Source organism: Eptatretus burgeri, chromosome 9 (genome assembly GCF_056783735.1).
Source record: "Eptatretus burgeri isolate ZD-2024b chromosome 9, Ebu_testis_v1, whole genome shotgun sequence".
Taxonomy (NCBI): domain Eukaryota; kingdom Metazoa; phylum Chordata; class Myxini; order Myxiniformes; family Myxinidae; genus Eptatretus; species Eptatretus burgeri.
Window position 1 is genome coordinate 8,429,838 of NC_140969.1, and position 23,282 is coordinate 8,453,119.

Sequence of the window (23,282 nt, forward strand, 5' to 3'; positions counted from 1 at the left end):
ATCGACTAACCAATATATTTGAAAAATCTTTGATTTTGCAAGTAAAAATGTACCTCATGCAGTGTACATAGTAGCCTGGTGTTGGCTTTCCTGTTAAGGTGGCTGGCTTAAGATCTTAGGGTCGTGAGTTTGAGCCTCTTTCTCCCTCCGTTAATTAACACCAGCTGGGTTTGACTCAGCCTGTCATCCTTCTGAGATCGGCAAAATGAGTACCAGCTTACTTGAAACAGGGGCACTGCATCAGCGGCACAGCCGTGCTTCCAGAAAATAATGCAAGCAACTGCAACTGCAAATGCAACTCTTTCTGAGAAACAAATATTTGGTCACTTAAGTTGACCTGAAAAAAACGAACTGATTAGTGTCTGGCGAGGAAATCTTTTATAACGTACAATTGTGGCCAAACCGAAGGTCTTGCGACACCTGCATAAAATTGGCCTAAAAATCTCCTCCATCAATTTATTTGCTTAAAAAGTCCTTAAAGTGCATTAGAATTGAAATGGCCCTTTTTGTGGGGGCCCCCTGTTTTGTCGGGACCCCCTGTTTTGTGGGGGCCCATGTTTTGTCAGGGGCCCCCTGTTTTGTCGGGGCTCCCTGTTTTGTCGGGGCCCCCTGTTTTGTTGGGGCCCCCTGTTTTGTCGGGGACCGCTGTTTTGTTGGGGCCCCCTGTTTTGTGGGGGCCCCCTGTTTTGTCGGGGCTCCCTGTTTTGTGCGGGCCCCTGTTTTGTTGGGGCTCCTGTTTTGTGGGGGCCCATGTTTTGTCGGGGCTCCCTGTTTTGTTGGGGCTCCTGTTTTGTGCGGGCCCCTGTTTTGTCGGGGCTCCCTGTTTTGTCGGGGCCCCCTGTTTTGTCGGGGCCCCCTGTTTTGTCGGGGCTCCCTGTTTTGTTTTTTTGTCGGGGCCCCCTGTTTTGTCGGGGCTGCCTATTTTGTCTGAGCCCCCTGTTTTGTGGGGGGCCCTGTTTTGTCGTGGCCCCGTGCACCACACCTTGAAATGCTGCCCAGGGTGGAGTGCGTGCATTTGCACCAATCACCTGGAAATCTTTTCACAATATCCTTTGTTGATTCACTGAATTAAGCTCAAGCCTCCAACCCCCGAGATGAGATGAGACGACACGTGACCGGTATTAATTAATTGTTGTTCTTGATAACAGATTGGAAGAGGCACGAACACTCGGCAGAGCGGCCGATTCGAGTGAATGAGTGCGGGGTCATTGGTGCAGGCGTGATGATGGGCGGAACCAGGAGGCACAAAGCCCGACCCACTTGTCGTGCCGCCGCAGCGCTTTGCACCACCGACGGCCGAGGGTCGCTGCGAGGCGGGCCCGAGCATGCCGCTGCAGGTGAGTGGGCGCGCGCGCGCGTGCGCTGGGACCCCGCGACCCCCGCGATGACCTGCCGGCTGGCTGCGCGTGCCTCCAGGGCGCGAACCGTGCCCGTGCTGCCGTGCCTTTTCGCCGTGCGCTCCATTCTCGTGCCGGCACTGCATCACGGGTGCTTGCGACGCATGGCTGTGCTCGCACGAGCCGGGGGCGTCTCGAATCCGTGCTGTGTGTTACGTCCCAACCTTTCCGGATGCTCGTTCCAAATCCTTAATTTCTCGGTCCGATGTGAGATGGCGGGATAAATATTGCCGGATCCATATAATGAACAGCAGTCCCTCCCGTGGATATGAATTTGGGGTTCGTGGGTAAAAAGGAAGAAAGACAGTAACCGCTTGCAAGGTGTTCTCTAACGGGATTCCCGAGGTGTGGTTAAACAGCACCCTCACCTTCAAACCCCATAATTCTGCACGTGGACCACCTCGCCCTCTCTTCATCCCTTTCCCTCCATCACCAATCACCGCCAACCACAAAGGTCCGAAGGTTTCTCAGCTGTTCCTCGAGCAGTGATAATGAGCGAAAGCGCCGGTGCTCAAACAAAGGTGGTGGGAGTCAGGTGTATTGCTCCTCCAGGAGCAGCTCCATCCTGTCGGGTGTCCCACTCTCCAGGGCTGTCCTTGAGTGGGTGTGCGGCGCATTGTTTGGGGACACGAGAGGGACGGGTCCACTCTCCAGGGCTGTCCTTGAGTGGGTGTGCGGCGCATTGTTTGGGGACACGAGAGGGACGGGTCCACTCTCCAGGGCTGTCCTTGAGTGGGTGTGCGGCGCATTGTTTGGGGGACACGAGAGGGACGGGTCCACTCTCCAGGGCTGTCCTTGAGTGGGTGTGCGGCGCATTGTTTGGGGACACGAGAAGGACGGGTCCACTCTCCAGGGCTGTCCTTGAGTGGGTGTGCGGCGCATTGTTTGGGGACACGAGAGGGACGGGTCCACTCTCCAGGGCTGTCCTTGAGTGGGTGTGCGGCGCATTGTTTGGGGGACACGAGAGGGACGGGTCCACTCTCCAGGGCTGTCCTTGAGTGGGTGTGCGGCGCATTGTTTGGGGACACGAGAAGGACGGGTCCACTCTCCAGGGCTGTCCTTGAGTGGGTGTGCGGCGCATTGTTTGGGGACACGAGAGGGACGGGTCCACTCTCCAGGGCTGTCCTTGAGTGGGTGTGCGGCGCATTGTTTGGGGGACACGAGAGGGACGGAGAGTGCCAAGTCTGCTTCTGAAGAACGTTGAGAACGACGTTGTGTGTGTGTGCAGGAAAAACCTTTTCATTTCCTCCACGAAACCACCACGGGATGTCAGCCGTGTCCCCAGCGAAAGGTCCATACCAATGTCCAATGGGCATCTGACCACAAATGGTATTCGATGACCCCGACCTTGCCCTGGTGGTCGTATGGCAGCTTGGCTGCCGGGGTAGCTATCATTTCTTGAAGCGCAACTGTGTCGCTGATACAGTGCCCCCCTACCAGTACACACACTGGAACTGGTACTCATTTCGCCGACCTCGGAAGGATGACGGGCTGAGTCAACCCCCCTGGTGTATTATTTCAGCGGCCGACGGGGCTTGAACTCAGGACCCTAGGATCCCAAGCCGCCACCCTAACCGCTGAGCCAACACCAGGCTACCCTGTCCTTATGTGGACTCTTGCACACCAGGATGGCTGTTCGTGGTATCTTCATGAACCCGATCTGTAATGAACTGCAGGAGTTGTTGCTAATTGTGAAAACGACAATGCTAATTGTGACATCGTCCCCCAGAGTGGGAATATCGGTAACCATGGCATTGTGCATGTCCTTTTGTGTTTCCTAACATCATAGTATTCGCATGTTACGTTCAGTATCGGGCTCTTCTCAACTCGGTAGTTTGTGATATTTTTGGACCAGTTCAGGTGTTTCACTTTTTGCCTCCACCACGAAGGTGAAGTAGGTCATGTTTTCACACCTCTCTGTTTGTTTGTTTGTGTGCAGGATACTCAAAAAATTTGTGGGCGGATCCGGATAAAATTTTATGGACAGGTTGGGTGTGTAACGAGGACGAACTGATTTGATTTTGGTGACGATCCAGATCCGGATCTGGATACGAGAATTATTTAATTTTTCAAGTGATTCTTCACCATTGAGAGATCCGGAGCACGATATTTCAAAAATGTAATGGGCCCGATATGTTCTTGTGGATCGGGCATTACATGGTGGAGATATGCGCTCTACCGAGTGCCCTTCCAGTTATCTATTTGTTTTTCTCACCTCCTGATGGTGTTGCCTCCGTGCCCATTAGAACCACCATAACTGCCTGTGAGCGGCACGTTTTGGGCGGTGCCTCTCGGAAGGCTACCCCCAGTGAACAAAGGAAACTACAGTTGGGGTGATAAGACGATCTGAACGGGGTCTCACCTGAGCATGACCCTGGCCAGTCGGGTGGCCACAAAAGAATAAAAAGTATCCATGAACCGCGTTCAACTGCCAAAGGACTGTGGTGTTCTCTTGGGGTCCGCTCGCGGCTGTAGAGCTTTCTAGCACGTGATTCATTGCTCAGGGGTTAATGTTGAGCCGCTAAGACCATTGTTATGTAAATTTTCTCAGATATCTAGACACCGAAGGTCGCAAGCTGGCCGCTTTGCTTTTAACTGGCCTCCGTATCTTGCGGGCTCTGTGATCGCATATTGCAAGGTATACCTGTTCCCACATTGCCGAGGATGTATTTCGGAGGACGAGATAAATGTTGATTACCGCTAATGAGAAGGGGGAGTCGGATGAAAGGGAGGAGAGCATTTGATGACATTTTTACACACTTGGGCAGTCCGGGAATAAGTGGCTGCCAATGGCTTGAATGGCAGCCTGGTATTTAACACGTTATCTTGATACATGTGAAATGTGTCCTTGGCATTTGTGCTGAAAATGATTCTGCATCCTTGGCAAAGCGAGGCGCAGGACTCGAGCAAATGTTATGCTTTGGCCACTTAACCAAGGACGTTATTTGATTTTTCAAAATCCATTAAAAATTGATGAATGCTGAGAGTCAGCCTCATCTTCAGATACAAAATTTGCCACTTTCCTCAAGAACCGCCTACACTCTCCTCCAAACGTATCTTACGTTGCGGTTTCTACTTATATTTTCATTTGATGGACCATATTTTGAAGCAGTTTCTTGGCAAGGGTCATACTGGGTTGTTTGCCATTGCCCTCCCGTCTTTGTTTATCTGTGCTCGATCCTTTCAAATGTTGAGCAGCAAGCAATGAAGCAGGACGTTCCATTTTAAAATGGTCTTTGGTGTGACTCTTGGCCGCGGTTTGAACCAATGACTTCTCGGATTCAGAGTTGGCGCTCTCACCATAAGGCCATTACTTTCTTGTGGGGGTCAGCCAGGGAAAGTTTTTTTTTGGCCCGTCCTTCACGAACCTGCTGGCCAGGTCTGACGGTCGACTGAAGGTGGCAGGAATTTGTAATCTGTTCAGGGTGCCTGCGATAACTCACCTGCCCTTCGCAAAAGACACCGTGGGATCTTCACCCTCTACTAAAGAGCAGTGCTCGGCAGGAGGGTTTGGCTTAATACCCTTACGATGGACGTCACATGTGACGATGCCTCTCCCTGCCTGTGAAACACTGGGATGACAGTTTATAGCTGCCTTGAGATACTTATACCACCACCCTGCTCAAAGTCTCGTGGACTTGAATTGGTTTGGCTGCTTTGAGGACTAAAATGGTTCCAGGAGGGAAGAGCCAAGTGGACCATTCACGAACAAACCTGCTTTGTGAAGCACACTTGCAGTTGGAACTCGAGTTGAAAAAAAATCAAAATAATAAAACAAACAAAAATATAGTTTTTGCACTAAGCCAGCAAATTACTCGGCCCAGGTGGTTAAACACACCTGTATAAATATTAATGTACGTGCTCGGGATGCTCAAACTGGGATTAGGTTGAAGTTGAAGGTGGGGGTCACAATTAGAATATTTTTCCCATTTCTTTTTTTTTTTGTAATTCTTTTCTTTTGCACAAGGGCTTTGCAAGTTCGTTTACGTCGACCCTGGAGACCCTTTTGTTGGATATTTCAACTCGGTGGTGCAGAATACAATTGGGGGTTTTCATCGACACTGTTAGGCAATTATGATACGTTTATCGAAAATTGAAATGCCACGCAAAGCAAAGCCGCATGACATGGGCTAGTCATGGTCAGACAGTCCATTGCAAGTTTTGATTTTGTTTCTAATTTGATGTTCACAGATGATTCTTCGAATGATGTTGAGTCATTAAGTAAAGGCGCCAATGCAAAATTGGATAAAGACAAAAATGATGTAAAATTTCTTCTTTCGTTCATCACCAGTTTCACCTCTCGTCGTCAAAAGGATTTTGACCTCCACTACCGAAGGTGGACGGAGGTTATGTTTTCACCCTCGTCTGTTTGTCCGTGAGCGGGACATCTCAAAACTTTGTGGACAGGTTGGGTGTGTGAAAAGGAGCGTATGATTTGATTCTGGTGAAGATCCAGATCTGGATATGAGAAATTTTTTTCAAGTGATTCTTCACCATTGAGAGATGGGGCCAAAAAAAACCGATATGTAGCACGATATCTGAAAAACGTATGGACGGATTATGACAACTTGCTGGATGATTCTACTTTGGTTCAGGTCCGGGCACAGATCCAGATTATCGGTGAGCAACAAAACGTAAACTGTTCCGCCTGGTGGAGGTATGCGTTCTTCCGAGCGTCGATCTAGTCCCTCTATGGTCCATCCATCCATTGGGACAGACTGTGCAGAGGGGTGGTGCTGCCTAAGCAGTCTCCTTGGCTATTGGACACAATCCTGGGCAGGTCATCACTCCGACACAGGATACCAGCGTGCTGGCACTCATTTTGCCGACCTCGGAAGGATGACAGGCAGAGTCAACCCCACCTGGTATGAATTCAACAGCCGAGTGGGATTTGAACTCAGGATCCTAGGATCCCAAGCCCACCACCTCCCTCTGTGGTGTTTGACCTGAACGTCAGTTCACCGCTGCAAGGAAGAAAGTCAAAAGGAATATGTAGGCCGTCGGGTCTTCAACGACTACACTCGTGGAAAAGGGGAAAACAAAGGAATGAAAGTGACTCCACCTTTTAATGTTTCTCATCGACAATCTTTGGATTGATGTTTTCATTGAAGATTCGTGAAAAAGAAAATATTTCCATTCATAAAATTTATTGCACTTTTATTTTCTTGAAGGAATTTACAATCAACCTTTCATGTAGTGTCTGCAAAAATTCTTACCAGATACTTAACAACAGCATTTGCACAGCAGGGCAAGGCTCAGGTCTTCCGAGACGCAATACTCGCTGCTGATCTCTTTCTGAAGTCCATCATGTTTGATGGGATGAAAGCCCTCCAGATGATTTCCTGGTTGATCCTTCTTACTATGAAGCTAATGAAACGTTTCTTTCTTCTGGAACGCGGATCCTTACATGTCCGTTTCTCCCCGTCTCCAAGCTGTGCTTTCTGCCTTCCCTTCTCTTTTCATATTCTATTCCTGTAATAACTAACGTCTCTCCATCTTTGAGCCATCATTGGTCTGGCACAGTCAGGATGGTTTTCATTTAATGAACGAAACCGAAACTGAAATGCAGCTGACATGGTTTCGTGGCGACACTGTTGACGACTCAAATGCAGCGAACATGCAATGTGTGCATTCAAAGGAAGCCAAAGTGAATTTGCAATGGATAAGTATTGGGTTTTGATTTTTCAGCTTTTTTTTTTTTCCCCCTTGCAGTTAAAAGAGCTTCCCTGCTGTTTTTGCTTTTGGAGGGCTTTGAGCTTTGTGGCTGGCTCCAGATAATTCAGGTGAAAGCTATATATTACACATGCCAGGTGCATCATATTGGTTCCTTCTGCACAAAATTGATCCCGTTGTTCAGGGTATTTTTTGCGTGTATATGAACGGAATAAGTTCCTGTGCATCATATACACACCGAAATGAGAAATGAGAACAAACACACACGTTATTTGGGCATATCAATATTTAGTGCTTGATGAGAATGTCAACACATGTGTGCAAGGCATTTCCCTGGAGGCTTGAAGAGGGTTGCGGTCAAAAGTCAGTTCACAGCTCAGTATCTGGTGTGACCCCCATTTGCGTTGAAACGCGCTTGGCGACGGTGCCTGATTGAGGACACAAGATGGTTGAAGAAGGCTTGAGGGATGTCATTCCATATCTGTACCATTAACAGCTGTCTTGAAGAAGGGGACTGAACAGACTGGGGAGGTTGGTTCCACAGGTGAGAGAAAGGAAGGGAAAAAAAATGAGTGGAGGTTTAGATTTTGGGATTTTAACAAGAAAAGGGTGACTGGCAGACCATGTGCACCCTGTTGAAACCTGGGAGGAACAGAGCCAAGAGAGGACAGAGGGAAGAGGGTGCAAGACCAAAATAGAGGTGGTAGAATACAGAGAGGCCACCAAACTGTCTGTGATATACGAATAACAGGCCTCGACACTCAGCTTCATCATGTGAGATCCCAAAGATTTTGAGGCCCTTGCTTTCCATGGCAGCAACAACAAGGGCAAGGCGTGAGGCAGTGCGCCAGCCCAAAGTGGAGAGCAGTATTCCATCAAGCTGTGAATGAAGGTCTTGGAGGTTGTCAAAAGTTCAAATTGGCCAAGGAAAGACCTTGCACGACAAAGGGTTCCCAGTCAGCGGCTGGCTTTGAAGGCCATCTTGGAAATATGGCTCGTCAAAGATCATGGTTGATTGTGAGGCCCAAATGTTTGAGTGACTTGACCTCTTCAAGTGGTTTGTTTCGGACGTAGATGGGATGGTTTGCCAGACGGTCGAGAGACAGAGACACAGTTTTTTTGGAGGGTTGAAAGTCATATTTCCAGTGTTATACCAGCTCCTGGTTCTATCAAGGTCTGCAGAGAGGGAAGAGGCTGCTGTCTGCCTGTCTGTCCGAAGGATGAGAAATTATATGGCAGAAGGTAGAATAATCAGCAAAGAGATAGGCAAGATTTTCCAGGGAATCAGAAAGATCATTGATAAAGTTGAGGAACAAGATTGGACCCAAGACATTGCCTTGGAGCACTCCAGCCGAGACAGGAAGCGGGGATGAAAGGATCCTGTTAATAGCTACAGTGCCTTCAGAAAGCGACCCGACCAAACTGAGAGCAACTGGGCAAGAAGGACCTTTGTCAGGGAGGTGACAAAGAACCCAATTACCACTCTGACAGAACTACAGAGTTCCTTGGCTGAGATGGGAGAACCTGCTGGAAGGACAACAGTCTCTGCAGCACTAAATAAATTGAGGCTTTATGGGAGAGTGGCCAGATGGAAGCCATTCCTGAGAAAATGGCACATGACAGCATACCTGGAGTTGGCAAAAAGGCACGTGAAAGACTCCAAGAGCATGAAGCAAAAGATTCTTTATTCTGATGAGATGAAAATTGAACTCTTTGGCCTGAATGCAAAGCGCTACGTCTGGCGGAAACCAAGCACAGCTCATCACCCATCCAACACCATCCCGACCGTGAAGCATGGTGGTGGCAGCATCATGCTATGGCGATGATTTTTAGCGGCAGGGACTGGGATGCTTATTAGGATAGAGGGAACAATGAATGGAGCCAAACACAGGCAAATCCTAGAGGAGAACCTGCTTCAGAGTGCAAAAGACCTTCAACTGCGGCAAAGATTTACACTCCAACAGGACAATGACCCCAAGCATACAGCCAACGAAACACTGGAATGGCTTCAGGGCAAGAACATGAACGTCCTTGAGTGGCCCAGCCGAAGCCCAAACTTGAATCCCATTGAGAATCTGTGGAAAGACTTGAAGATTGCTGTTCACCGACACTCCCATCCAACTTGACGGAGCTTGAGCAAATCTCCAAGGAAGAATGGGAGAAAATCCACAAATCCCAGATGTGTGAAGCTGACACAGACATACTCAAGAAGACTCGAAGTTGTAATTGCTGCCAAAGGTGCTTCTACAAAGTATTGAGTCAGGGGGTGGAATGCTTTTTGACACAAGACATTTCAGCTTTTCATTTTTAATGAACTTGTAATAAATTCTAAAAACATGTTTTCACTTTGTCATTGTGGGGTATTTTGTGAAGATCGGTGACAAAAAAATTGAAATTTATTCCACTTTAAATCTCTGATTGCTCTTTTTCTTGTTTGTTTTTTAATTTTTGTTTTGCATTATTTATATATATATATATATATATATATATATATATATAAATATAATGTAGTAGCAGTTGTGCTTACACATTCTGTAAGCATACGAACTGTGCTTGTCCATTTTCTCGGGTCGCTCACCTGCATTTGATTTTTCATTTATTGATTTTTATTTGTTTTTTCCATTTATTTATATTTTCATTTTTGAATGCTTTCCAATAGTTCTTTGATTTTTTTCCATGTACCGGCTTCATTATCCATCAGCACGCAAAATTTCAGCCTTCTGTGTCACCCGGAAGGTACCGATTGTTAATATCAGTCGGTGAGTGAGTCAATCAGTCAGGGGTTAGAAATAGCTTTACAGAACCGTCGGAAAGCATCCGGAAATGAAAATATATATAAATGAAAAAAAATGAAAATTTAGGCAGTGAGAGGGTCGGGTCCATCCAGAAATAACCACCAACCGGACATAACTACCATCCGAATGTATGCGGAGATGATCACCATCTGGGCACAACCATCGTCCAGATATGTTCGGAGATTGGGAGAGACTTACAGAGGTGTGGAGAGGGGTGGGCGAGAGAGGGAGAGAGAGGAACGAGGGAGGGGAGGGGAGGAGAGAGCGGCCGGGGAGGGGAAGGAAGAGGAAGAGGAGGAGGGTGCGGGGGGATTCTGGCAGATATCACGTCCAGTTTAACGGCATGCACATTTCTGAATCATTCTACCTGTGAAACACCAGGATGACAGCTTATATCTGGGTGGGGATTCAAACCCAGACTAGAAAATTTTGAGCGTGTGCATTCCTCTCGGCTATCCTGCCGTGATGTAAATGAAACGTTTCATTTTTTTTCATTTTTTTGTATTCTACAATGCCGAAGTGACTGCAGAACAATTAGGGGGCATCACAGGCGAGTGGCCTCTGAACTTTGTTCAAGTCGTTCCATATACAGTATTCAGTGACATTGCGAATATTGCAGAGCGCTCGACAAGTGGCTTAATCACTCCAACAAAATGGTTCAGAAGGAATGGCATGCTTTGCAAGTGATTAGCAATCACCGAACCGTCATATTAAACAACCCCCTGGCAATGCCCAAAATATCAAGCACTTCCAAATTGGACAAATGAACACTTTTAAAAAAATTTATGATTAGCAGTTGGAACTGCTGCCAAGTTCAATTCTGGAGCTTAAATTTTGTAATTCGGCTAACTTTAAAAGATTCTTGAGGTTATCGCATGTGTGGAAATGAAACAGCACCATGAACGCTGGTGTCTATGGGCATTTATAAGCATTGCAACGTATCCAGCGATTTGTAGCTATGATGAACAGGCATTAGATAATGAGTGAGGATATTGAAAAAAACAAACTATCGTTAAGAAATGGTTGCGGCCTGTTCCAGGTCAAGGCATGGTTGAGCAGGCCAAAAAACATGGCAGCTTCAGACCCCAGCAAGGTAACCCAGAATGTACATAATATAGGATATAATTAAGTAAGGCCGTTAATTATCTTCAAAAGGGGTGTTTTAATTAAACCAAACACCCAATTTTCACTCCTGCACTTCCTTGGAGTTCCCTTAGTATGCTTGCAAAGTTTCAGGCTGCGAGGTTTCATGGTTTCGGAGTTATGGAGGACACACACACACTGGCACACAGACACACATTCACACACACCAAAATGAACAAATACCACGGTCATTCTGGTGTGTATTTTCACATTTTGGTGATCTGACATCCCCAGTCATTGATCTGAGACAGGACAACTTGTAGCTCAGGAAATGATGCATTCAGCTAACCTGCTCCCATCAGGTGAACCAGAGATCAATGAGCGAGTAGATAGTCATTGTGGGAATGGGAATTCTCTGATGTCCATTTTTTGGTTCTGCCCATTTGTCTCTTTCAATAAAAAAACACAAAAACAAAGCCTTATTCTTTATCAAATAACATTATATTGTGTTTTGGTTTCTTCCTTTCTTTTTTTTCTTTTTTCTTTTTGGCATTTTATTGTTTTCCCAGGACTAACTCTTCTTGTGACTGAATTGGGTTTACTATAAATCTGCAATGATGGAAACCAGCAACATTGTTCTGCACAACAAATAATGGTGATTGAATTACAACATTTATATTTTGCTGTTTTCCTTTGTTTATTTTGAAATTTAGAAATGGATACTTCGAATAGCAGAGCAGCGCAGGCAAACTCACTTTCAGAAGGTAAAGAGTCTTCCCTTGATCCATCTCTTCCTGCATCACCATCCTCAATGGCCACTTGGCCTTATGACTGAATGCCAGATTAGCACAGCTGCTGCCATACTGTTGATGTGGCGACCCGTTTCTATGCTCTGGAATGACAGGCCCCAAGAAATGCAAACCCCTGCCAGGCCATTCCTGATGCTTCCACAAGGCAACGACAAACAGTCCGCATGTAGTTCAGCTTGTAGATCAGATTCCAATGGTGCATCAATTGGTTGTATTGTTGGAAAATTGTTGGTTGGATTCCACTAATGCTTATCTGACGTTCTCTTTTACGATATAGAGATTAAGTAATTGCTGAAAGCAGCCTGTGACTCGTTATTCTGAATAGTATGATCAAAAATGGGCCAATTTACATTTAGCATTGCGGATGAAACACTGCTTAATGAGGATGAACTTGGCTCCCATTTTTTTTTTTTGAGCTAAAAACTTCTAAAAAGGGAAAGTTATTGCCATTGGTAATGTACTTAGCCCCCATTTTTATGACACTGCCATCACATTCCAACTTTTGAATTAATTCAAACAAACAAATTTAAACAAAAATTAACAGAATATCATGTGCACAGTATCTTATGAAGACCAATGTGCCATTTCACCATGCACCAAATAAGGTCGATACCCTTTACCAAATCATCTTTGAGACCACTTTATGGAAGAGCCCCCAAAAAAAGGTAATAACTAATTGGACAAATAATTACGAATTCAAAATTTATCTCAATTTAGACAGGTTGACGGAACCTTGCATTTGGAATTTGAGCAAATTTGATTTGCTATTTATAATAGGATACAAAAGGTACGAAATGAAGCGAGGAGATTTTTTGAGTCATCCTTTTTATAGGCCTATACAGTATATCCTTTATTTTGTGTTTTTGTACTGAATTTTTAGTTCTCTCCTTTTGTTTCAATGGAAAGGCAAGATAATGCTCACCTCTATAATTATTATCATGCATATCCTTGATTGCCGTTGTTTGATTCTCAATAGCATCGAAAAGTTCAAATATTGATAGAAATTCAGCATCCAGCTCCACACACACACACACACACACACACACACACACACACACACACACACACACACACACACACACACACACACACACACACACACACACACACACACACACACACACACACACACACACACACACACACACACACACACACACACACACACCATGCGCTCGGTTTAGAAAATGGGTTGAAGCAACACACGATGCTTGTTTTGTTCAGACAAGATTCAGACAACAGAGACAAGCTTCAACATTATGCCAGGAAGGCACTGACACACACACACACACACACACACACACACACACACACACACACACACACACACACACACACACACACACACACACACACACTTGTTTGTATGGAAGTTTATGACGTCATGCCGCTTATGTCATAATGTTTGTGACTGTAGCATTGCTTTTACAAAAACAATTCGATTTATATTTTCAAATCATCATCATCGTCAATGTATGACACACTCGACAGAGCATCACTGCTGCCTAAGCAGTCTCTTGGCAAGGGTGGTTTTTCGTGTTTTTCCAGGATGCTGATGATATCTCGACTATTATTTGTAAAAGATACCATGCGATATTTAACAGCTAACAACTAATGCCAGCAGACGGCACAGTGAGTTTAACGTCCATCTGATGGATGACACACATATGGATCAAATTGCTCTACCTTTGAAACACCAGGATGACAGTTCATAACTAGAAGGGCATCCGATAGAGCGCATACCTCCACCACGCAATGCCTGATCCACGAGAATATATTGGGCCCAATACATTTTTGAAATACTATGCTGTATATCCTTTTGGGCCATATCTCTCGATGGTAAAGAATCGCTTTAAAAATTAAATTATTATCGAATCCAGATCCGGATCCGGATATTCACTAAAATCGAATCAATTCTTCCTTGCCACACACACCTCGTGTGTTTACCAAGTTTCATCCGAATCCGTCCACAACTTTTTCAGATATCGTGCTATATATCGGTTTAGCCCGATCTCTGAATAGTGAAGAATCACTGAAATAATTCTAGTTGCCGGATCCGGATCTTCACTAAAATCTAACCAGTTCGTCCTTGTCACACACCGAACCTGTCCACAAAATTTCATCCTGATCCGTCCACTCCACATCTTTTTGAAATATCCTGCACACACACAAACAAACAAACAAGAAAAAGACAACGTGCAGAGAAAGATACAGCACTTGCAAAATCCACCCCCCGTCTCCAAAGCTTTTCATAGATACACCAAATTGTCCATTTCATCGAGTTTAAAATTCACAATATTAATCATAGTTCAGGTCAATGGGATGAAAACTGATTATTTCTCAGATTGAAATTGATGATTTTAGAGGTTTGACCTTGAGTTGACCTTTGACCTTTTGACCTCAAAAATAGTTGCTTTCCCAATTTAGTGATGGACTATGCAAATTGTGTTCAACCTCCAAGTTTAATAGGATGTAAACTGACGATTTTTCAGTTGAAAATTGATGATTTTAGAAGTTTTTTGACCTTGAGTTGACCTTTGACCTTCTGATCTCAAAAATAGTTGGTCTCTCAATTCAGTGATTGCACTTTGCAATTGATGTTTAATTACCAAGTGAATCAGATGAAAATTGACAATTTTTCAAATATAATTTGATGATTTTAGAAGTATGACCTCGAGTTGACCTTTGACCTTTCGACCTCAAAAATACAAGGAAATCTAACACGGGTGGAGGTCATTCAGCCCATCATGTCTGCACGAACACCACACTAATTTATCGACACAAGATCCAAGGAAGAAAATGCAAAAAACCAAACAAAAAAACATTTATTTTTTATGTTTTTTTTTGTTTTTGTATTTTTTTTTTCTTCTTTTTCCTCTTCCCCTCAGGGGAGGGAGCGTGGGCTTGGTTAAAAACGCACAACATCAACCACACAACATCCCTTGGCAAGACCCCTACCAACAACACTCCGTACACCTGGACACAATCACCCATCAATACTCAAACTACCTAAAAAGCCCTGTCAACATCCCCATACCCCTCTGTCTCAAATACTTACAGGAACCTCTCTAATTCTAATTTAAACTTATCTACTTTTTCTGCTGCCACTACCTTTCAGCCACTACCATTCCATGCATTAATATATTCTGTGATGGAAATTAAACGATTAAAATTAAGTAGTTGCTTTCCCAATTCACTGATGGACTTTGCAAATCCTGTTCAACAGTCGAGTGAATAGGATGTAAATTGACGATTTTTCAGTTGAAAATGAATGATTTTAGAAGTTTGACCTTGAGTTGACCTTTGACCTTTTGACCTCAAAAATTAGTTGGTTTCCCAATTCAGTGACGTAACATTGCAAATCTTGTTCAAATTTCAAGTCGATCGGATGAAAAATGCCAATTTCAGAAATTTGACCTCACGATGACCTTTGATCTTAGACCTCAAAATCGACAGGCTTCTCAGTTGAGACCACCTCTACAACTTGGTAAAGTTTCATGATGATCGGTTTCGAATTGTGACCTGCAGGCGACAAACGCAAACAGAATAACAACATCGACTGACCAACATATCGTACATCGAAGAGGCGACACACATTGATGAATCACCCTGCTTGTGAAACACCGGAATGACCGTTTATAGCTGGGTCGGGATTCAAACCCAGGCTAGACAGTTCAGAGGCGAGTGTGCGCCACGCCTCTAAGCCATCATGTCAGCCCTTGATGACGATATATCAATGCTTGTGTTAGAGGGTCTTTTTTTGCTTGGCCAAGTATCGGTGATGATGGTTGAGAATAATTTTGACAAGTCGGATGCTTTTTGCACTTTGGCCTCACCAAGTCCCACCACTCACCAACAGTTTCTGTAGATGAGTCTCTCAGAGACATCAGTGCCCCATATCAACCCGGGCACGTGGCACCGATGAATAATGTGCAAAGTGTCGGGACGTGTCCGAGTGATGCGTTTCCGGTAGTGCGAGCCACAATGCTAATATTGTGCGTGTCTGATTCCATGATCGGTCTCACCATTCACTCCCTCCTTCGTCCCGATGATTAATCGTGTCCAGCATATTCCGGTGCCCCATTGCCCGCGGTTATAAAGCTGGAGAGATGGCTGTGCAATGTGGCATAATTACATGGAATTTCATGTAAGGCACAAATGGTTTGAAATCCCCTAATTGTAGCTTTGCATCGTCCCTGATGTTCCGGCGGTAAATGATGTATTTTAGTCATCCTGTCTGACTTACTGTACGGTAATCAGTGATGTAGAAAGTTCTTTTTGTTTTGTTTTCAAAATCGTTCTCCACACATTTGTTGGGAATGCAAGTTATTCAAAGCTGCTGCGCTTCTTGCTTGTGATTTACATGCATTGACAAATCCAAACACAACTTGGGTTTGCATATCACTTGCTTTATTCAGGTGTGAACTCATTCCCTTCCATCCATCCATCCATCCATCCATCCATCCATTGGGACCATACTCTGTGCAGAGCGTTTGTGCTGCCTAAACAGTCTCCTTGGCTATTGGGCACAATCCTCGACGGGTCGCCACTCCGACACAGGATACCAGCATGCTGGCACTCATTGTGCCGACCTCGGAAGGATGACAGGCAGAGTCAACCCCACCTGGTATTAATTCAACAGCTGAGCAAGATTTGAACTCAGGATCCAAGGATCCCAAACCCACAACTCTAACCATTTAAGCCAACACCAGGCATTCCCTTCACCGCTGATTAATCAAATTAATTTCTCATGGAGTGAGAATAATCATTGACCGAGTAAGACTATTATTTTTTTTTTTTCCGACACGTTGTGTCGCCTGAAATGAAATGTCACGATAAGATTGATATTTTCCATGACAAACACCCAATATCTTATTGGAAGCATCCATGGTGTAAGCACCTGCTGCTTACTTCTCTGCTTCAATCGATATGACTTTTATGAAATGCTTTTCCAGTTGCTTTGAATCAAACTTCGAACATTTGATGTTTTCACGACCTCGTTGGCCGTTCTAATTAAAGGGTCATCTTTAGTTAGAAGATCCACCAGTCTTTTCTACGGAACGTTTCGATCATGTTCCAGCTTCACTTCTCCGAAATATTTTGTGGTATGTTTATTTATTAATTAGTTGATTAGACCATGGAAATTAATTGATTACCTCCCTTACCTCCCTCACCCATCCCGAGCAATTTCAGGTTATCCCACCCCTGAAACCAAAATAATCCACTCTGACCATTATGACATTTGAAAGCATTTGGCATTGTGATTGCATCGAAACACCGGTTCCATGGCCAAATGAGTTAGATTTGTTTGCAAAATTTCATTCCTTATCATGTCTTTATGTTATTGAAAACAACAACTGTAAAACAGCCGATTGCAGTTCATCGCAGGATGAAGGCCTCCCTCAACTCATATTGGGAAGTGTTTGACACACCTGCCAAGTGCAGGACAGAGAAAGAGCAAACAGGGGAATTGAACCCACACCAACCAATGGATTAAAAAAGCAGATCTTTAACCACTCGTCCAAACAGCCAGCTCGTGTCTTTTTTGCAAACAGCTTTGTAAGAAGGTTCTCATTCCAAAAATGAGAACTCATTCCCTGCTTCTCGCAATAGCTTGTCGACCTTAAATATCTCCCTTTATATTTCAGAATGAATAGACCACTGTGTGCTGCCACTCTGGACAAATCCTCTGCTCTTGATTTTATCCATCCAATTCATACTACCTGCAGTTGGCGATCATGATATACAAACGATGGATGGGTTAGGTGGCCTTTACTTGTTGGCCTCTGCGATACTAACAATGGCCTTACGAAGAACGTGTTACAGACAGATACTGTATGTAACAGATGAGCCCATTTTGGCGATCCTTATCCCTTTAACCGTCCATTCATTTCCCACCAAGAAAGAACAAGCCAAGGTTAGGTTAATTTGTCTATTTGCATTTTAAAATATTTTCATGGAGCAAAGTGGCATGTTGTTTATAGCGGCACGGTGCGATAAGGAATACAACCAACGTTGGAAGCATTCTACTGTCATTGTTTTGGAAAAAAGAAGATTGCAAGTGAGCCAAAACAGAGAAAGCAAGACAGATAAGAACAGCCATCACTATACGAGGGACGCAATATTTAATGTCAGTTGCTGTTGCGGTGAAAGTTGGAAATGTCAACTTTCTGCACATGGCTTCTGTTGTTTATTATTTTTCTTCTGGTTGAAACAAAAGCACTTTTTTTTTTTAATGTCCTTTACCTCTTTCTTTATCCCTGTCTTCCATTAGTGTGAACAGAACAACCAAGAGTGGATTTAAGATACAGCGGTCAAGGTCCATGTCACAACGTCTCTTCTTGGCATTATCGAAGGTAAGGCCCGTCGAGGTGTGCACAGAACTGGTTCCCGGATGATATCTGATAAGCAATCACGAATGACATGGAGTGTCGGGTTCGACTGGGAGAATTACCTTACAGGGACGACTACATGTACGGTGTTGCTGTGTTTGAGTGAAACTGCTCGTACGTTTCAAAGGCTGCGCAGCGTAGTGCACGCTGAAGCACTGCAACGCTTTTTGGGGGTTAGTTTTCCAATTTTTCACTCCACCTCGTCCATTATTCAAGCATTACCGAACAGTTGACTGAAGGTCGGGTACGAAAAGAGTAATGCTTTTGTGCCAGTTGCTCAGACAAAAAATCAATGTGCAAATACCTCATTTCTGATGGACACGGAAATCACAGGCACGGCCTGTCAGCCCTCGGCACGTTCCATTGGGGGGAATTTGGAAAATACGCAATATGTCGACCCGTATTTGCAAGCTTTTTTTTTTTAAAACACTAAAATCTGATGGTTCTTGAAAGACAGAGTTCGTCATTATTGTAAATAAATATTGGACACCTTCTTTTGATATTGGACATTGCCTTGAAGTTGTATCGGTGGTCATTGTGCTGGTTCCTTTTCATTAGCCTCACCCTGGATGAAGGAACGTCTTGTAAGGTGTGCAGGCAACTACACTGGGTCATTTGTGGAGCTTTTGATTGTTTATTAGTGTCTTAAAGGTTTGCACTGCAGTTGTGTTTGCATCCGCTGGTTGTGCAGAGAGCTCACAGAGAGTGAGGTAGAGAGTCGATTTGATTTTTATCCCCACACTTTTTGGAAAAAAAAAAACAAAAATGGGGAGGATATTGTAATTGGTTCTGTCTGTCCGTGTGTTTATCTCCTCTACCTTTGTGTATAAATTTCTGATGTCCTTTAGATTATAAATTAATCCTGGTGTTGGCGCAGTGGTTATGGCAGCAGCTTGGGATCCAAAAGGTCCTGAGTTCAAGCCCCGTTGGACCACTGAATTAATACACCAGGGGGTTGACTCAGCCTGTCATCCTTCCGAGGTCGGCAAAATGAGTACCAGTATATACCCCGGTTAAAATAGGTGTACCATATCCCTGTGTCGTAAGAGGCGACCAGGGTTGCGTCAGGAAGGGCATCCGGCGTAAAACATGTGCCAAATCACCATGCGGATCATACGCATGATCCGCTGTGGCGACCCCGAACGGGAGCAGCCGAAAGAAGAAGAAGAGACCTTTGTGTATAAATTCACCAACCTTGGTAGTTATGTTCACCACATGGCCAAGATGTGCAAGGGCAGTATCTTTTTTTTGGCTCAGCCCCTGTGGCGGGGTCACAAGGTCAAATACCAAAAATACAATTACGGGCACATTTCTAAACATTTTCAATGAAACTTTGGGAGACACGAAATATGTATCGATATTTTGGGGGGATTTGAACCCCAGTTCATGCCCCAGTAGGGGTGGGACTTAAGGTCACAGAGGTCAAAACGGAAAAGAAAATTTTTGACTCAAAATTTGATATTGGGTCATTCGTGGTGAAACTTTTTGTCATCTTTCAAGTTTGGTTTAGGTGGAAAGTGTGGGAATTTGTGATGGCGTGCCTTCGACTTCACTCACTTTTTTTATTATTATTATTATTTATTTATTTATTTATTGAATGACACCACATTTTGTGCAAAGTTTTATGCTCTGAGCACAGACAAGTACCTTCAAAAGCCTCTGGATTGACCTTTGGACTTGCAAATGTACTCTCGCAATGTCCTTGGCGTGATCACGTTACTCTCGTAGCACGGCTTACATGGCTAACATCCACTATGGACGCATCTTGCAAGCATTCACACGTCGTATCTTTCACCGAGACATCGTTCCGACTCTCTACGCTCTTGACGACGTGCCCTACCTGTGGCTCAAGTTGCAGGTAGAACGGAAGTGTGTAAAGTCTTTCACCACGACATTGAAGTTTCTTCCCTCTCGCAAAGTATCCTTACAAGGAAAAAATGACAAATAACGTTTCCCTGCTTTTCCTTCTCCGTGGAATAATGGCGAACGCATCTGATACCCTCACAGCACTGTTGCTTGTTCTAGTCAAAAACATTGGCATCTGTCAATTCTGTTTGCTACAAGCTTGTTGTTCTAAAAAAACAAACCTCGTGTCATACACAGCGGTAACACAAAAACAATTGAAAGTAAAACTGCTGCAAGGGACAAGCGTAGCACAATTCATTGCAGATCTAATTCCTGTCGGAGCCGGCGGCACCGCTTGCGTTCGGGGAATGGTACGTTGATATGCTCAGGGCCATTAATTCATCATTATCCAGTCTGAATCTTTCAATCCCCGTTGGCTAGTAGCCTACCCAACTGCACCTACCGCGTTTTCTTTTGTCAGCGTCTTCACGTGGACTCTTACCTCGGCCTCTCAGTATTCACGGTTACAAATTGGCGAGATTAATTGGGGCATCGCCGACATGTAGGACACTGATTGCCATCCCAAATTGCGGAGCGTGCGGCGCATCGCCATCGGGAGATTTGTACCAACGCCGTAATATGCCGCTCATTGTCTCGAGTCATGGCTTTGCGTCCGTGGTCGGGCTAGGAATCCACTCGATGAAAAAAAAAATAGCACTCTGCCCCCAAAAAAGGAAGCCACTGCATCATCTGCGTTGCTTCTCGTATGACAGTTCACCTTCTTTAATCACTCATGAGTGATTTACATGCCCCAGGTAAACACAATTTGATTTTGCTCCGTAAAGCTGACGCAGGCGGCGGTGGCGGTTCACTCGTGTACATCGTTTCCTTCCACAACAAGGTTTTTTTTTTTTTGCAAATTTGTATTCCAGTGTGAAATTGTCTCCCTTTCATTTGTCTGGCCTTGCATACATTCATGTCCGTCATCACCGCAGTGCGTACTACCGTTTGTCCAAAGGATTGTTGGCCTGCAGGTTCACTTTTGTACCCAACATTAACCACAGTATTTCATGCATTGCACATCATTCTCGATAGGGTATCATGTTGTACAATAATGAGGGAATGATGAAATAGTAACACCAACAACAGTGATATTTCTGAGTGTCTGTCTAGTTTTTGTTCACAACCACGATGAGAGAAGGATAATAATTGTTATAATTGCAGGTAGGACACTCTTGATTTGACGCAGACAGGATGTCAAGCATGATCGCCTCGTTCGAGCAGCACCGACGATAATGGTATTTTGTATGCGATGTGGCTTTCAGTCGGTTCAAACAGATGAAGGGATAACAGCTCACCTAACCATGACACTCGTACAAGAGGATAATTACCATTTAGTTGGATAATCCAGTAAAACCTTTTATATTTGATATCCCTTCATCCATACACCCAAAGCATTGTCATGCCGGAATCTCAATTTCACAGCAACCCCTCTTACGTGTCCACTATTATATGAGCCATCCGTCTTACACTAGTACTGAGAACTGTCCGTGTGTTCATAACGGGACAGGAGATGTGGACTCCAATCGAGTTAAACGTCAACTGTAAATCTCAACGACCAACCTCGTGATGGTCTGATGTTGCTGTGAGTCCGTCCAGGCAAACTGTGGCCTCTACCGCAAAAGCGACTTCACAGGTGTATGTGGTGCCACATCCTCAGATGGCCATGCTTCTTTATCAGCACGATTTGTTTATTTATTTATTTAAAATTCTGAGCTTGTAAGCTTTTATGGCCTTCTCCCCTGGGAATAATAGGCTTTGGATCTCAGCTGTGTGCGCGTGAGTTTGGAGGGTTACAACGAACATCATTAGCTTTCCAGCGACTGCGGAGCACCTGGGGCCCGGCAGGCACCCATTTAACCCTTTCCCAGCCTGGCTCCACGAACCCCACAGGCGTTGTTTCGTTCTCTTGGTGTTGATACGACACGACCGTAGCAACCTGACGTTCGCCTGAATTTCCATTGATTGCTCCTCGGTTCCATTCCATTTTCGAGTAGATTTAGTGATTTGTTACACGCCAGGTACTTGTGGGTCTATAACGTGAACCTGGAGGTAAGGGTTCATGTTGATGCTTGGGCTCATGCTTGTACTGGGGTAATAAAGAGCTGTAATGACACAATGGAGAATGCAAGGACGAGGTAATGAGATGTGAAGTTTTCATTTTTATGTATCTCCTAACGAAGAACAGTGGAGTAGCCATGATGGTAATGGATTTGAAGCACCAACTACAATGGCAGAAGAAGAAAAAAAACCCACAACGTGGACATATTTACATCCACCACCGAAGGTGGATGGAGGTTTTATTTTCACCTGTGTGGGTTTGTCTGTCTGTCTTTGAGCATGATATCTCAATATGTTATGGACGGATTCGGACAAAACTTGGTGGGCAGCTTGGGTGTGTGACGAGGACAAATTGATTTGATTGTGGTGAAGATCCCAATCTGGATCCGGACACTCGAAATTTTAAAGTGATTCTTCACAATTGAGACATACGGCCAAAAAATGATGTACAACGTGATATCTCAAAAGGTGTGGACGGATTTTGACGAAACTTGGATGAGTTGGTTGGGTGACAAGAACAGGTTTCGGTTCGGGTCCGAATCCAGATCCGGCCTATCAGTGGGATACAAAAGGTAAACTGTTCAGCGGAGGAATGTGCTCTACCGAGTGCCGTTCTCGTTATGATTCTGTTTTTCCTTTTTGTTAACTAGCAAAGTAAGGCTTATGATTCATCATGTGTGTACATAATAAACAAGAAAAAGACAATCAGAGATTGCAGACCCTTGCCAGGACTTCTTTTGAGTGGTGTATTTTTTTTACAGGTTTGAGAGTAAATCCAATATGGCTGCCAAACCATGTGACCTATCAATTATTCCTCAACACACTTGTACAACCATGGCTTGGGGAACACTTGTGTGAAGTTTCCCCTCGATTTGTCCAGCCGTTCTGGAGAAGATTTTTTTATTGGTTTTAGAATAAATCCAATATGGCTGCCAAACCATGTGACCAATGACATCATATGTGTGAACTCTTATTTATTTATTTATTTATTTACTCATGGACAGGCGGTCATATGTGTAAAGTACTGCCTCGACATGCGGCCACTTCAGAGAAGATTTTTGAAGGTTTTCTGTTTTTTTAATGCAATATGGCTGCCGAATCACTTGACCGATGATGTGATGAATTTTTTTTCTGTGGACCATTTTTATCCTTAGATGACCCTCAAAA

The 23,282-nt window shown here is 44.5% G+C and overlaps 1 protein-coding gene across 3 annotated transcripts in view; it reads left to right on the forward strand.

Moving 5' to 3' along the window:
- The first annotated feature begins 1,187 nt into the window (after positions 1-1,187).
- The window catches only part of LOC147019490 (neuronal cell adhesion molecule-like), a 320,000-nt gene continuing 297,905 nt past the window's right edge, over positions 1,188-23,282 (forward strand). For all 3 annotated transcript variants that reach the window (XM_085894024.1, XM_085894028.1, XM_085894023.1), the window contains exons 1-2: positions 1,188-1,337; positions 18,032-18,113. The gene's annotated coding sequence lies outside the window, so the exon portion shown is untranslated. The remainder of the gene's footprint in view (positions 1,338-18,031; positions 18,114-23,282) is intronic.